The following is a 12,008-nucleotide window of genomic DNA, read 5'->3' as shown; positions in this document are numbered from 1 at the left end:
GTGTTGCTGCCGTACAACACAAACAGGTCTGGAGGTTCCTACAACGGGGGCCCGTCCAGATCCGAGCCCGACGCTCCCTCTCCCGGACTGACAGGCCAATCACAAGCCGCCGCTCGCCCACCTCCCTCCCTCCCTCCACGCCGCTCTCTCTTCATCCTTCCCGCTCGCTCTCACTCTCTCTCTGCTGTTCATTCCTTAGCTCTCAATCTGTGCATCCCCTCCACCTCCTCCTCCTCCTCCTCCGTACACCTTTCGGTCAGAAGAGGAAGAGGCAGCCCAGCCCAGCGAGAGACGCTGAGAGGATGAAACTCTGACACGCCGGACGACCACAGGGAAACAACCGCACAACTGTGAGTACAGCAGTCCTTTCACCTTTCACTCAGGTTTAACGCTGTCGCACACACTTTGTGTCTCTCTCACACACACACGTGTCCAGCCTCCACTTCAAACACTTCTGCACACTCGCTCAGCTGTCTTTGTCTCTCCACGTCGGACAAAAATAGAAATCAAAGTGCCTTTTTTGTGTCTTTTTTGTGTCCACATTTCACGTGTATTTCTGCTGAACAAACCCTCCACCTGAAGCGGGTTCACACTTTCTGACACTTTTCCAAACGATCGCTTCCCTGAGGTCAGAAGCAAAACCTTCGGCGCACTTTCTCTCTGTCCGCCTCACTTCTGGAAGCTCTTATCTCTGATAAGAAGCTGCTGTGAGGGAACACATGCCTGTGCAGAGAAAGAGAGGGATGGCATCCCGCCGCCGTCCCCGCTGCCTATTATTTAGTGCTCAGCCGTGTGTGTGTGTGTGGGGGGGGTCTGCGTGCCCGGCTGATCTGCGCCATTTGCACTATTTTTTTGATTATGTTCCCGGTTCATCTGCGGCCGAGGCGATTTCCCCATTTCCTTTCCCATTTGGCGAGCGTGCGGCGTGATGTGATGGGCGCTCACACGCGGGGAAGTGCAGACGGGGGATCAGTGCGGAGGACACAGATTGCATTTCCCCCTGGAGAACGCTCTCGCTGTATTAAAGGCACTGGAGGGCTGCTCGGCACTTGTCATCAGCTTCGCTCGTAATGCCGCCGCCGTCGTGTTTGTGTGTCTGTGGGGGGGGGCAGGCGATGTGGTGTTTACAGCCACACTCTCATTTAAAGAGCTCCCATTGGTCCTGATGCTGCAGCTGCATCACGCCGGCCCCGCTCCATTCCAGGCGATATTGCATTTGCCCAGGATATTGTGCGGCGCCTCACTTGCTCTGACTTGACAATCTGATGAGCATATGTGGGAAATGAAAACATATATATGTTAAACACCCCGCGATGTATTCGATTTGTTGTGGGACTATAAACTCCTGCGGTGGGAACTAAAGTGTTTGCATTTTGATGGCGGCGTTTACCATGGATCACATGTGCTCATTTAAGCTTAAAATTGACTCCTGGTTTTTTTTCTTCTTTCTTTCTCTAAATCTCATTTACGCCTCTCTGCTAGTTCTCATGTTTTCCAAATGCATTCGGGCTGTTGCAGACGTGCACAGCTCGTGCACGCCCCCCCCCTGAACTCTGGGCCTGAGGTTGACGTCTGGTGGATTTTTCAGAACCCTTTCGGTTGAAGATGCCGTTTCGAGAGGGGGGGGGGGGGGGGGGGGGCAGACGAGACGATGACGTTCTCTCGCTCACGACTCGGAGCCTGAAGGCCGAGCCGGTCCTGAAACTTTTCCTGAAGGGACAGAGTCCCGATTTCTACTCCATTCTCAATGAACTCGGCTCTCGTTTCATATTTTGTGAAAAAATACATTAAAGAGAAGTTAACAGTCTTTTTTCTATGCCAGGAAAGCTGTTTAATTACATTTATCATGTGGTGTACAGCGTGACCCCAAAGGTGCTGCGATCTTTGCGGTTATTAAACGGTGAAAAAAGCGCCAGAAGTCACGATAACCGCATATTTATTTATTGATCGGATGGTCGGTAACCGATCTGAAGAGCGAGAGGACCAGAGCAGCTTTCCCCCATCCCTAAAGGCTCAATTATACAGCATGTGTGAGAAAAGGTGGAGGTGGTGGTGGTGGTGGTGGTGGGGGCTGCTCCTGACAAGGTCGCATTATATATGTCAGCTTCAAATCATTTATTCAGCCACGTCTGAACGTATGAAGAAAGACACATTCGGAGAGTCAATAAATATTGCATGCAACACTTCAATGCTGATTAAATTATGTTCTGTGGAGGGGACGGGGTTGGGGGGGGGGGTCCTTTCATTTTCTCTCTACCTAACTTTGGGGTATTGGTTTCCAGTAATTGAAGCTTTTGAATTATGAGAAATGGAATTTACTCATTTGCTGACTTCTAATTACAATCACAAACCCATCGGATGTTCTCCGGTTCTCCGAGCTGCAGAGTGTTGATGCTGTAATTGAAGCTTTGCACAAAAGCGCAGGCTTTCCGTTTGGAGAGAAATGCCTGAATACCGCAATTCAGACATTCAGGCATGATGAAAATGTGTTCCAAATGCTGAAGATCATACTTTATTTTGAATTGAAGGCCAGACGTTCCGTCACGGGGGGGGGGGGGGGGGGGGGGGGTCCATCTCCGGACCAACGTCTGCAGCTGCGACTCCCTAAATGTGAAGCAGTTGTTTGAAATTCAGACAAAACCGCAGCACCAGAACCCTGACGTTTGTCAACATGTTCTGTGAAAACTACAGACATGGAACCGTTTTAACCTCCTGAGGAGCAGCCCTTCATTTACGTCCTTCGAAGTTCTCCCTTAAGACCTGATGTGCTTAAGTTCTACCCTTTCCAATGACATCTCGTGTTTTTTGGGCTGGACTTTGAGAGGTTGGTTTTTCAGGGACCCAAAAATGAGTCTACAGAAATCATAGATTACTGTGCTGGTTCTCGGGGAAAAAGTTGGAAACGTTAAACAACTGTTGTCATTTTAGGTCATTTAAAGTAAAAACAGCAGAGTTTTAGAGGCTCTATTGTGATAGAACCTGCCTTGGATCTAATGATCTACCTGCCTACTTTCTGCTGATTAGCTAAAGCAGGTGAGGTGAGGTTCTAAACGACAGAACCCACTCATCCCACAATGGACGGTGAATGAAACCATGAAACGATAAGAGTGATGGGTTTCATCGAGCGGGGTTCTGTGGTTCTGGACCAACAGAAGATACAATAAAGGGAGGGCGGGGGGAATGCCAATACCAGTAATTCATCTTAAAAAATGAGATCTTGCTACCTTTACACAAGAACCTGAAAGTCAGGGGTGGGGCTTAAAGCCTGCTAAAGTGGCTTTTTGCTGAGATGCAACACTTTCCAGTCGTGAAGTGTCGATGCATTCAAATGGCAAATCCCAATCCCATTCATTTTTCATGGTCATTTTTCAGGCACCCTTGCTCTTTATTCTGCTGATCACCTGAATCAGGTGTGTTCCACCAATGAAAAGCAGCGAACGCAGGGATGGACAGAAAATAAGCAGGACACTAGGATTGAAGGCCCCAAATCAGATCTGTTGAGCATGCTCCATAGCATGATCTGTACAGAATGGTGCAGGTCTCAAAATACTCCTTTACCATTAACGTGCAGGAACCTGACCTAAACTAGCGGTGACGGTTAGCGAACCTTCTTAGCTGTCGTCTCCTCAGTAACCGCCTTGCAGCATGCCTCCGCCGTGCCAGACTATACAAAGTGTTGAGCCTGACGTTGATACAAATGTTCAACATTGGTCGGCAAAATATACATTTTGAATAAGCCAACTATCTCAATTAGAATTGTTTAGCGCAGAACTTCCACAACTCCTCCCTCTTGTCACTTTGCCCCGCCCTGGCCAATGACTGAAAAGATCTTTAGTCACATGGTTTTGTTGCACGCTTTGGTTTGAAACAGGAAGGTCCGGCTGAAGGAAATCTGAGCACAGAGCAAACACAAGGTTTGGGACTCGGTCCGGACCAGTTGACTTCTCCAGTCTGAGTACAGCCTATGTCTTTAGACCTTTTTGTTGACCTGAACAGTCTACCGGTTGTCCAAGGGTAGGACTGCTGGGTTGCGTTACAGCGTCAGAAGGGATGACAAACCTGTCAGCTTTTACACTTGCAGCACAACCAGATCATTATTGAGACCAAAACACACTTCTGCAAGGAGACCGGGTGTTCTGTACCCGAGAACAAAACGGGACGGATCGCAGCAATCAAACGAACCGCACTCCAGGGTCAATCCTTCTCTGGCTGAGAACAGCCAGCGCCGTATTTCTGCTCCTGCTTTTACATGGAGCTTCATTTTATCTGAGACAAAGGTTTCTGATAAAAACTTCTGTCACACATTGCTGGGAGAATCCAAAGCAGCTCGTTCTGTGTGTCTCTGAGGTGGAAGCAGCACGCCCCAACATGGCAAACCTGCCCATCACTATTCCCTCAGACTCTGCAGGGAACAGATCTGCTTCATCAATGCCTCAAAATGAGGGTTTACAGTCCAGCCTCCATTAAACAGGAAGACCAAGTAACAGATCTGACACTTTTCTAAATATATGAGGAAAAATTACTGTTGAGCTTTCTTAATAAACTTTTACATTCTGAATGAGGCAAGTTCGGAGGCTTTAATCCCCTCGACAAATATCTGAAGGCAGGGCAAACACACTACAAGCGTTTTTCTGTTTAGTTATCACCAAAGGGCACGAAGGGAAATGTGTGTTTTTTGTAAATTACCTTGTTAAATTATTATAGCAAAATTCTCCTGCCAGGTATATTTATTTAGTCCATTTTATTCGAAAGTTTATTGCAGGGTTTTTATTTTTTTTTTGCCACCGTTTAATCAGACTGACCCCCCCCCCCCCCCCCCCCCCCCCTGCATTAACCTTCAATTCCTCTCTGTCATTCCATGCAGGGTCACGCAAAGTACCATCAAATATTTATAATATTAATAACTGCCTTTAGGAAGGAAAAAGAGAACATAAATAAATCTGCTCTGCAAAGGATTCGATTAACAAGTCCATTCTGTGTAATAAATGGGTGAAGGGGAAATAAAAGGGCAGTTGCCGAGCACAGAGGGGCCGAGACATTAGCGGGTGGGTGAAGAAGGCGCAGCAAGCGGCAGGAAGTGGCGTTTTCTCCTGTAAAAGCTGTAAGATTATCTGGGCTGTGTTTGTTCTGAGAGCCAGCCGCAGAGAAATCGTTGTTGTGGACGGCTTAAGCATCCACGTTCCTCCAGGGAAAGGATTGGTGGTGGTGGGGGGGGGGGTTGCCTCCTACATCGACAGACTGCAAATAGACAAATGCAGACGCCCACGTACACGTGCACACATATGTACGCGGAGCTGTTTAGCGTGGAAGCCGATTGAGGCAGGGCCCGACGTTAATTATCCGTTTTTCAGCCGAGGTCTGGTGACAGTGATTAGAGTGAGGGTTTTTTTTTTGGGAGAGCAGAGCACACGGTCTAATGAGGAAAACTGGCCTCTCTATAGAGCTCTCCAGGCACACTTGATCTGCTTTGTGGTTCAGCAAGTATAATGTGTGTGTGTGCGCGGCGCGCATGCCTGCGAACGTGCGTGGGCGTGACGGCGGCTCCTCCGGGCTCGCTGCCGGCAGAGAGACACTGAATGTGATGTAACATCAAGACACTCCCAAAACACACAAAGACGTGTGCATTGCCGCTGCCTACTTGTGTTTTATTGCAACGATTCCAGAAGCTGAGAGGAAGGTGGTCGTAGCTGCAGTGTTGACGTTCTTTCCACTTCTATGGCCCGATCCAAATTCCTCCCCCTACTCCTACATTTAGCCCTCCAAGCGGAGAGTTTGGGTAAAATGTCTTTAAATTTGGACGTTACTCTCCCACGATGACGTCATCAATAGTCGCCCGTCATCTATGTTAGCTAGAAAACATTGATTTATAACTTTAAATAGTCATGCTGAAACAAAAAGTCAATTCTTTCATTTGAATGTAAACTTCTGTGCTTCCGAGTGCACCCGCATAGAAAAAAAGCACTGAGACGAGGATCACCCGACTGGCGAAGGGACACCAAGGCCTAAGCCGCTACAGTTCCTCCTTAACCCGTGTTCTATCCTAGGCACTTTACCATCGGCACATGGGTCATCTAGACCAGTGTTTTTCAACCAGTGTGCTGCGGCACACTAGTGTGCCGTGGGAGATGGTCAAGTGTGCCGTGGGAAATCACCCTCATTAACTGATATAAAAACATTTCCCATCTCCAGGAAATCAGCTCTCTGTTCATCAAAACAGCCCCTGATAAAACACTGAGTAGTTAGGAATATAAAAGATCCTAAAATACTTTTTCTTTGCGTTTATTTTATTTTATCAAAGACATTTTGATAAGAATGACGTACCGCGATTCAGCTGCAGCTCCGGCTGTATTTGGGAAAAGTCCCGGCCCTTTAACTGTCTCCACCAATCATTCTTAGGGAACTTAATCACATGTCATCAGTCTGACCAATCAGAAGTGGTTAAAGTCTTCACTTCCTTGTCCCGATTTAGCTCGTAAAATTGCTCAGTTCTAACAAAAATACCAGCTAAAACTCGTCTTTAGCGGTGTAGCTTTCCACAGAATCCGGTATCAGACCGTGGAACAAGTGAACAAAACAATGAAGCTCAGAGACGCGATCTCCGCCGGCCGTTTTATGCACTACATCTCCCATGATGCATTGGGTTGTGAGAGTGACAGCGCACAAGGAGATCTGTTGTTAAACGTCTTGAAACCAACGAACACACAAACTGTTTTTAAATCTTCTAACTTAACTTTTATTGCATCTTTTAGGAAAAAAAAACAGCTGCAGTTTCCAGCTTTGGGCTGTAGATCAATACATACTGAGTTTCTCCGTTTTTGTTTTTTTTTAATTTTTGGATGCTGGTGTGCCGCGGGATTTTTTTTAAGGTTAAAGTGTGCCGTGGCTCAGAAAAGGTTGAAAAACACTGATCTAGACCCACTAGACAGTGCTCTGAACCTTTTTTCTTCAATGATTTGTGATCTTCACTGGTGTCCATGGATTACATGAAATCTTTCCACCTTTATCCACCTTTGTCATGGTAGGGAGAACACGTCAATGGAAGGGGGGGGGTCATCTAAGATAGCACAAGGGTTAAACAAAAAACAAGTTCGGACACCAAAACATGTCCTCCAATTGGAGCAGAAGGATGGAGACAGAGGGGCAGGGGAAGAATTTGGATTTGGTCCATAACTGCTCAAGTGTTGAAATAGTAAATGACGTATGCGTGTTTAGTGCTTTTCTGCCTTCCCAAAGTGCTTTGCAGTCACTGATGGAGGCTTTGCTGCCCAACACTGGCGCCAACCTATAGCCACCAGACTGCCCTCGTGCTGCACCATCATGCAGTTAATGTAATTCCAGCGGATCCTGAAGCAGAGAAAAGCAGCCTTTACTGCCCAAAATGGTTGAAGGGTTACGGTAGATCAGTAAGCTTGTGTTATTTGGGTGTAGCCACCGCCATCTCTGGCATCAAAGGGTTAAGCCCCAATCTGTTGCTACATTCACATTGTGCTTAGAAACGCGCATTCAAGCAAACACTTTCAATGAAAAGTCTACGTAAAGCTTGGAACAGAGTTTTGAAAGAAAAAGCCTGGATTCACGAGATTGGCACCACTTGGACATTTCACAGCAAACCGTTCCAACTGTAGGTACATGCGCTTGTATCAGGTAGCGACAGTCTAGTGTGAACACCATTTTCTAAAAGTGCATTCAAAAACCTGCATTCAGCATGTCCGTGGTCTGTGGTCACACTGGAGATGCCGCAAAACAACAAACTTTCTTTGACGCATCGTGATTCTTCAACCAATCAACGTGTCTCAGCTGATCCTGACACAGTGACCTGGCACAGAACGAAAAGTGTTTGAGAAAAACGCCTTTTCTCCGTGTCAGAATCCCCTGATTCGCATTGATCGTAGGAACACAGCAGTACTGTAAAGTGCAGGGCTGTAATGAGTTCTTAACATTTAGTGTATGAATATTTCTGACGTCCAAGATAGCTGATTTATGATCTTTATAAATCTATAAATACAGTTTAGCTTTTGTGTGTTTTTTGCAGTGACGTAGACAAAAAGGATTTGATTAAAAAGACGTTGATTAAACGCAAATCAAAATTAGATGAAGTTTACTGAAGATACTGAAGTTTAGTTATCAAAATAAGTTCTGAAAAAAATCAATTTGTTATAATATATATATATATATATATATATATATATATATATATATATATATATATATTAGAACAATGATGAATCTGAATTTAATAATCCAAACTTCTTGCAATCAATTTCCACTCAGAATGAACAAAGTTGGTTTGTAAAACATGTTAACTTTCTCTGTTGTCAGTTTAGATGAAAGGACTGTGAGTCTTTTGTAGTTATTCCATTTCTATTCAATTGTTGCTGTGTCTTCATTTGTCATCAATCTACTGGAACTTTGAGGATGGAAAAGTTGGAGAACATTTCAGGATTTAAATAATAACTAACAGTGATGTTATTGAAGTTAACCAGGAAGTTGACAGAAAAACCCTGGAGTGTGACGTTTACTGTGATAAATATCTTTTCTTTCTAAATTTTTACGTTTTACTCTGTTTGTTGATTCTGATCTGCTGTTCTAAATAATGACGGTGAATAAGTACACAATATTTTAACTTTCGTTCATCCAGTAAAAAGAAAAACATTTAGCAACCATTCAGACATCATTTAGAAAGTAGTAGGAAGTGTGGTTTGATCTTGAACCTAAATAATCTGAATAATGATCCACAGCCCTGGTAAAACGTTACAGATCAGCGCAAAGCTGCTTTTCTCCCCTTTAACAATCTACTGGAACTATACTGATAAACAGTCGAGGAGTTCCAGTAGTGGAAAGAATGTAAAGGGTTAAAATCCAGAGCACTGCATAGTCCCACACTATATAGGATTCTAGACGTTAGGTAGTAGTGAGGGAATCAGACAGTGTCTGTGGAAAAGTTCACATTGTTGGATTTGAAAATCTGAAAGTATAACAGTCTGAATGTAAATCTGAGAATTGCACCAATCAGCCAATAAAACTCCTAGATAAAAGTAAACAATCATGATAAAATGACTAACCGAAACTCATGGTTCCTACATCTAGCAGCTTCTTAGACCTTTTGTTCAAAACAGTAACTAGACGTTCAATCCTGCTTTTTGTTTTTTTCAATTAATACAGCCAGGTGATTTACTTCTTTATTTTTCCTGAAAGCTGGTGTTTTAGAGCGGAGACCGTGAGGTTTGAGGGAAGACCAATCCTCTCCATCTGCAGCAGAACCTTCAGACTTTGTATACGTCACGAAGCGAAAAACTAAATGTGCTTAATGAAGGAAAATGTAAACCCAAAAAACTACCATTAAACTTAAAGCTTTGAAATGTTAAAAGCCTTTTAAGGCCGTCACAGCCACTTATGCCACTTATGAAAGTTTGAGCATGATAAACGGAATTCATAAGTGTTGTCGTCATGCGTCGATGTGTGGAGAGGTCTTTACGACAATTCGGTTTACGTCAAATATGCTCTTTATGTGTAATTTATGTAGTTTATACGCAATTATCATGAACTTTCTAACTTGTATCTCGCGTATACGGCACACAGATCACGCTAAAATGACGTAATTGACGCACAAAAGGCTAAAAAGTTGCACAAAAAAATCAAGCACAGTTCATGCACGATTCGTGTTGTTTGTGGATTTTACTTTTTTCTTTTATATTTTCTTTTGCGTGGTTTATTTGTAATTCCTCCGTGGTTTTAACGTCGTTCATTTGTGGTGCATCTGTGAAAATGTCACATAAAGACCACTTTTCTTGCTTTTTCCACGTATCTTCACGTGTATTCATGCAATAAGCGTGTCATGTATGTGGTGGCTGTGAGACACGGCCTTCAGTCCTACAAAACAGCAACGCACGTTAAAAACTCGCAACAATAATAATGTAAGCATTTTTTTTTGTTTGCCGTCACAAAACATGGATGTTTGGTATCAAACATTCAGATTTTTCAGGGCCGCCATCTGAGCCGCTTTGATTAGCCGAGACACAAATACTCGGAGCGCCGCAGCGCTTGGTACCAAAACACCTAAAGAAATGCTGCTTTTTTTCTTCCTACGTAAATCCCAGCTGAAAGCGAGTTTCTGCAGCGTCTGGCCGAAGTCACCGGTCTGGAATCGGTAACTAAATCACATTTGTGTAAATGCCAATGTTGCTGTGCACCTGACTGATGGATCTGTGCCTGAGCGGGGCCGGCTTCAGGCGAAGGCCTACACGTCATTTTCCACACCATTTTGTCCCAAAGTCGATTACCTTGCCTCTGCAGCGATGGCCGCCTCCGAATTGAACCACACATTTAGCTCGCAAGCTGCCAATAAAAGTCAGAGAGCCCGGCTTCCATCAGCGTAATGATATTTCAGCCTCAGTATTAGTTCTCCACAGCAGTTTCTGCTCAATTAAAGAGGCTCCATATTTAAATACAGAGAGAATCGGAGGGCCGGCCCGGCCCGTGTGCATTCAGATGTGCTGTCAAACGGCTAAATGATGAAGTTTGAAATGGATTTTTTAAGGAGCCACGCGCGCCACACCTTTTGAGTTTGAACAAGGGGAGCTGTTCATTTTCTTGCCGTGAAATTTCCCCCCGACGTCACCGATGTAAATTAACTTTCGAAAAGGTGCAGTAAGTAAGTGAAATGTGAAATAATTCATCAAGAGTCAGCCATGTAAGAAATGTGATTTTCGCCCGCAGAAAGGCTCGCCGACCGTTACCGCAAACAGAGGAAGTAGATTAAGGGCGGGGCTCGCTCGCTCGCTCGCTTGCTCACTCGCTCGCTCGTTCGCTCGCTCGCTCTGTCTCCAGGCCGAAAAGCAGCAAAACCCAAACTGCCAGGAAATCATTTCCAGCTTTGCAGCTTCTGCTTTCTTCCCCTAACACCTTCAGCTTTATGTAGCAGGAGCTGTCATCTCCCATAAATCTCCTGGAGGAGGCGTCCGTCAGAGCTGCCAGCTTCCCGGCGTGGAAACGGGGGAAGCGAAGTGACAGTGGCGCTGGGACAGTCCCATCAAATGGACACCCACCCCAAACACTGAGAAGACTGACTCTGGGAGCATTCGCAGCCTCAGCACTTCCTGAAAAGTCACAGCAGAAACGGTTTGATTGCTGCTGGATAAACACTCACCTGCGCTGCGGCGTCGGATCTGCCGCCTCGACACTTTTAATGCACGGCCATATTCTGAAAAAAGATTACAGAGAACGCAAGGTTGGGGCATCTGTCAAACATCATTTGCCACAAACTAATTGTTTCATGATTATAAATGTCACACAAATATGCTTGTGTGGCACAAAAATAAGTCTTTTTTTTTTCTTTCTTTATCTGATTCAGCCGTCAGCGCACATGCTCCATCATCTGCGCTCCAGGAAATTAGAAAGGAGCAACGTTTGACAGCACAATTTCACAAAACACAGCCACGCCGTCATTTCATTTTCTCCCAGCCATTCTTTAGAAATTATATATTTCATTATTGGCTTTTGAGAAACAAACAGAGCGATAACGGCCCCTTTTTTCAGGTCATTTATCCTTCGTGTCGCGCTCTACTCCTCAGATTTAACCCAGCTGATTATCCGCTGTGCAGGAGCGGACCGCCGTGACCTCGCGGCGCTTTGGTTTATCGGCAGTTGTTTTATGACGAGGATCAGGATCGCAGGCGGCTGATTCGACCTGAGCTGCTCTGGTGACTCTTGACCAAGACGGCGAGAAGTCCATCAGCTGCCGTTCAGCCATGGCAGTTATACATCACCAATGTCAGGGGCCGACTGCTGCTTATCTCTCTGATATCGATTAGAGAACTGTGCTGGGGGTTGGGGGGTTGGGGGGGCAAGCACTGCAGCCAATCAATGGGGGCATTTCATTCCCCTTGAACATCTGCTTTTTTGATCTTCTCTGCCGATTGGTCCGGTTTGGGTCTTTTGGTTTTCTTTACCTCAGTGATTTCAGCTCCGATGATTGGTCACAGAGACAAACTTTCGTCTTCTGTTCCGCA

The 12,008-nt window shown here is 45.2% G+C and overlaps 1 long non-coding RNA gene across 1 annotated transcript in view; it reads left to right on the top strand.

The window, feature by feature from the left end:
- The window catches only part of LOC105354499, a 280,743-nt gene that overhangs the window by 156,655 nt on the left and 112,080 nt on the right, over positions 1-12,008 (top strand). The window contains exon 5 of the long non-coding RNA XR_002873627.1: positions 200-350. This is a non-coding gene — a long non-coding RNA (uncharacterized LOC105354499). The remainder of the gene's footprint in view (positions 1-199; positions 351-12,008) is intronic.

Source organism: Oryzias latipes, chromosome 8 (assembly GCF_002234675.1).
Source record: "Oryzias latipes chromosome 8, ASM223467v1".
NCBI lineage: Eukaryota > Metazoa > Chordata > Actinopteri > Beloniformes > Adrianichthyidae > Oryzias > Oryzias latipes.
Note: the sequence above shows the minus strand (reverse complement) of the source record. Positions and strands in the feature narration are given on the sequence as shown.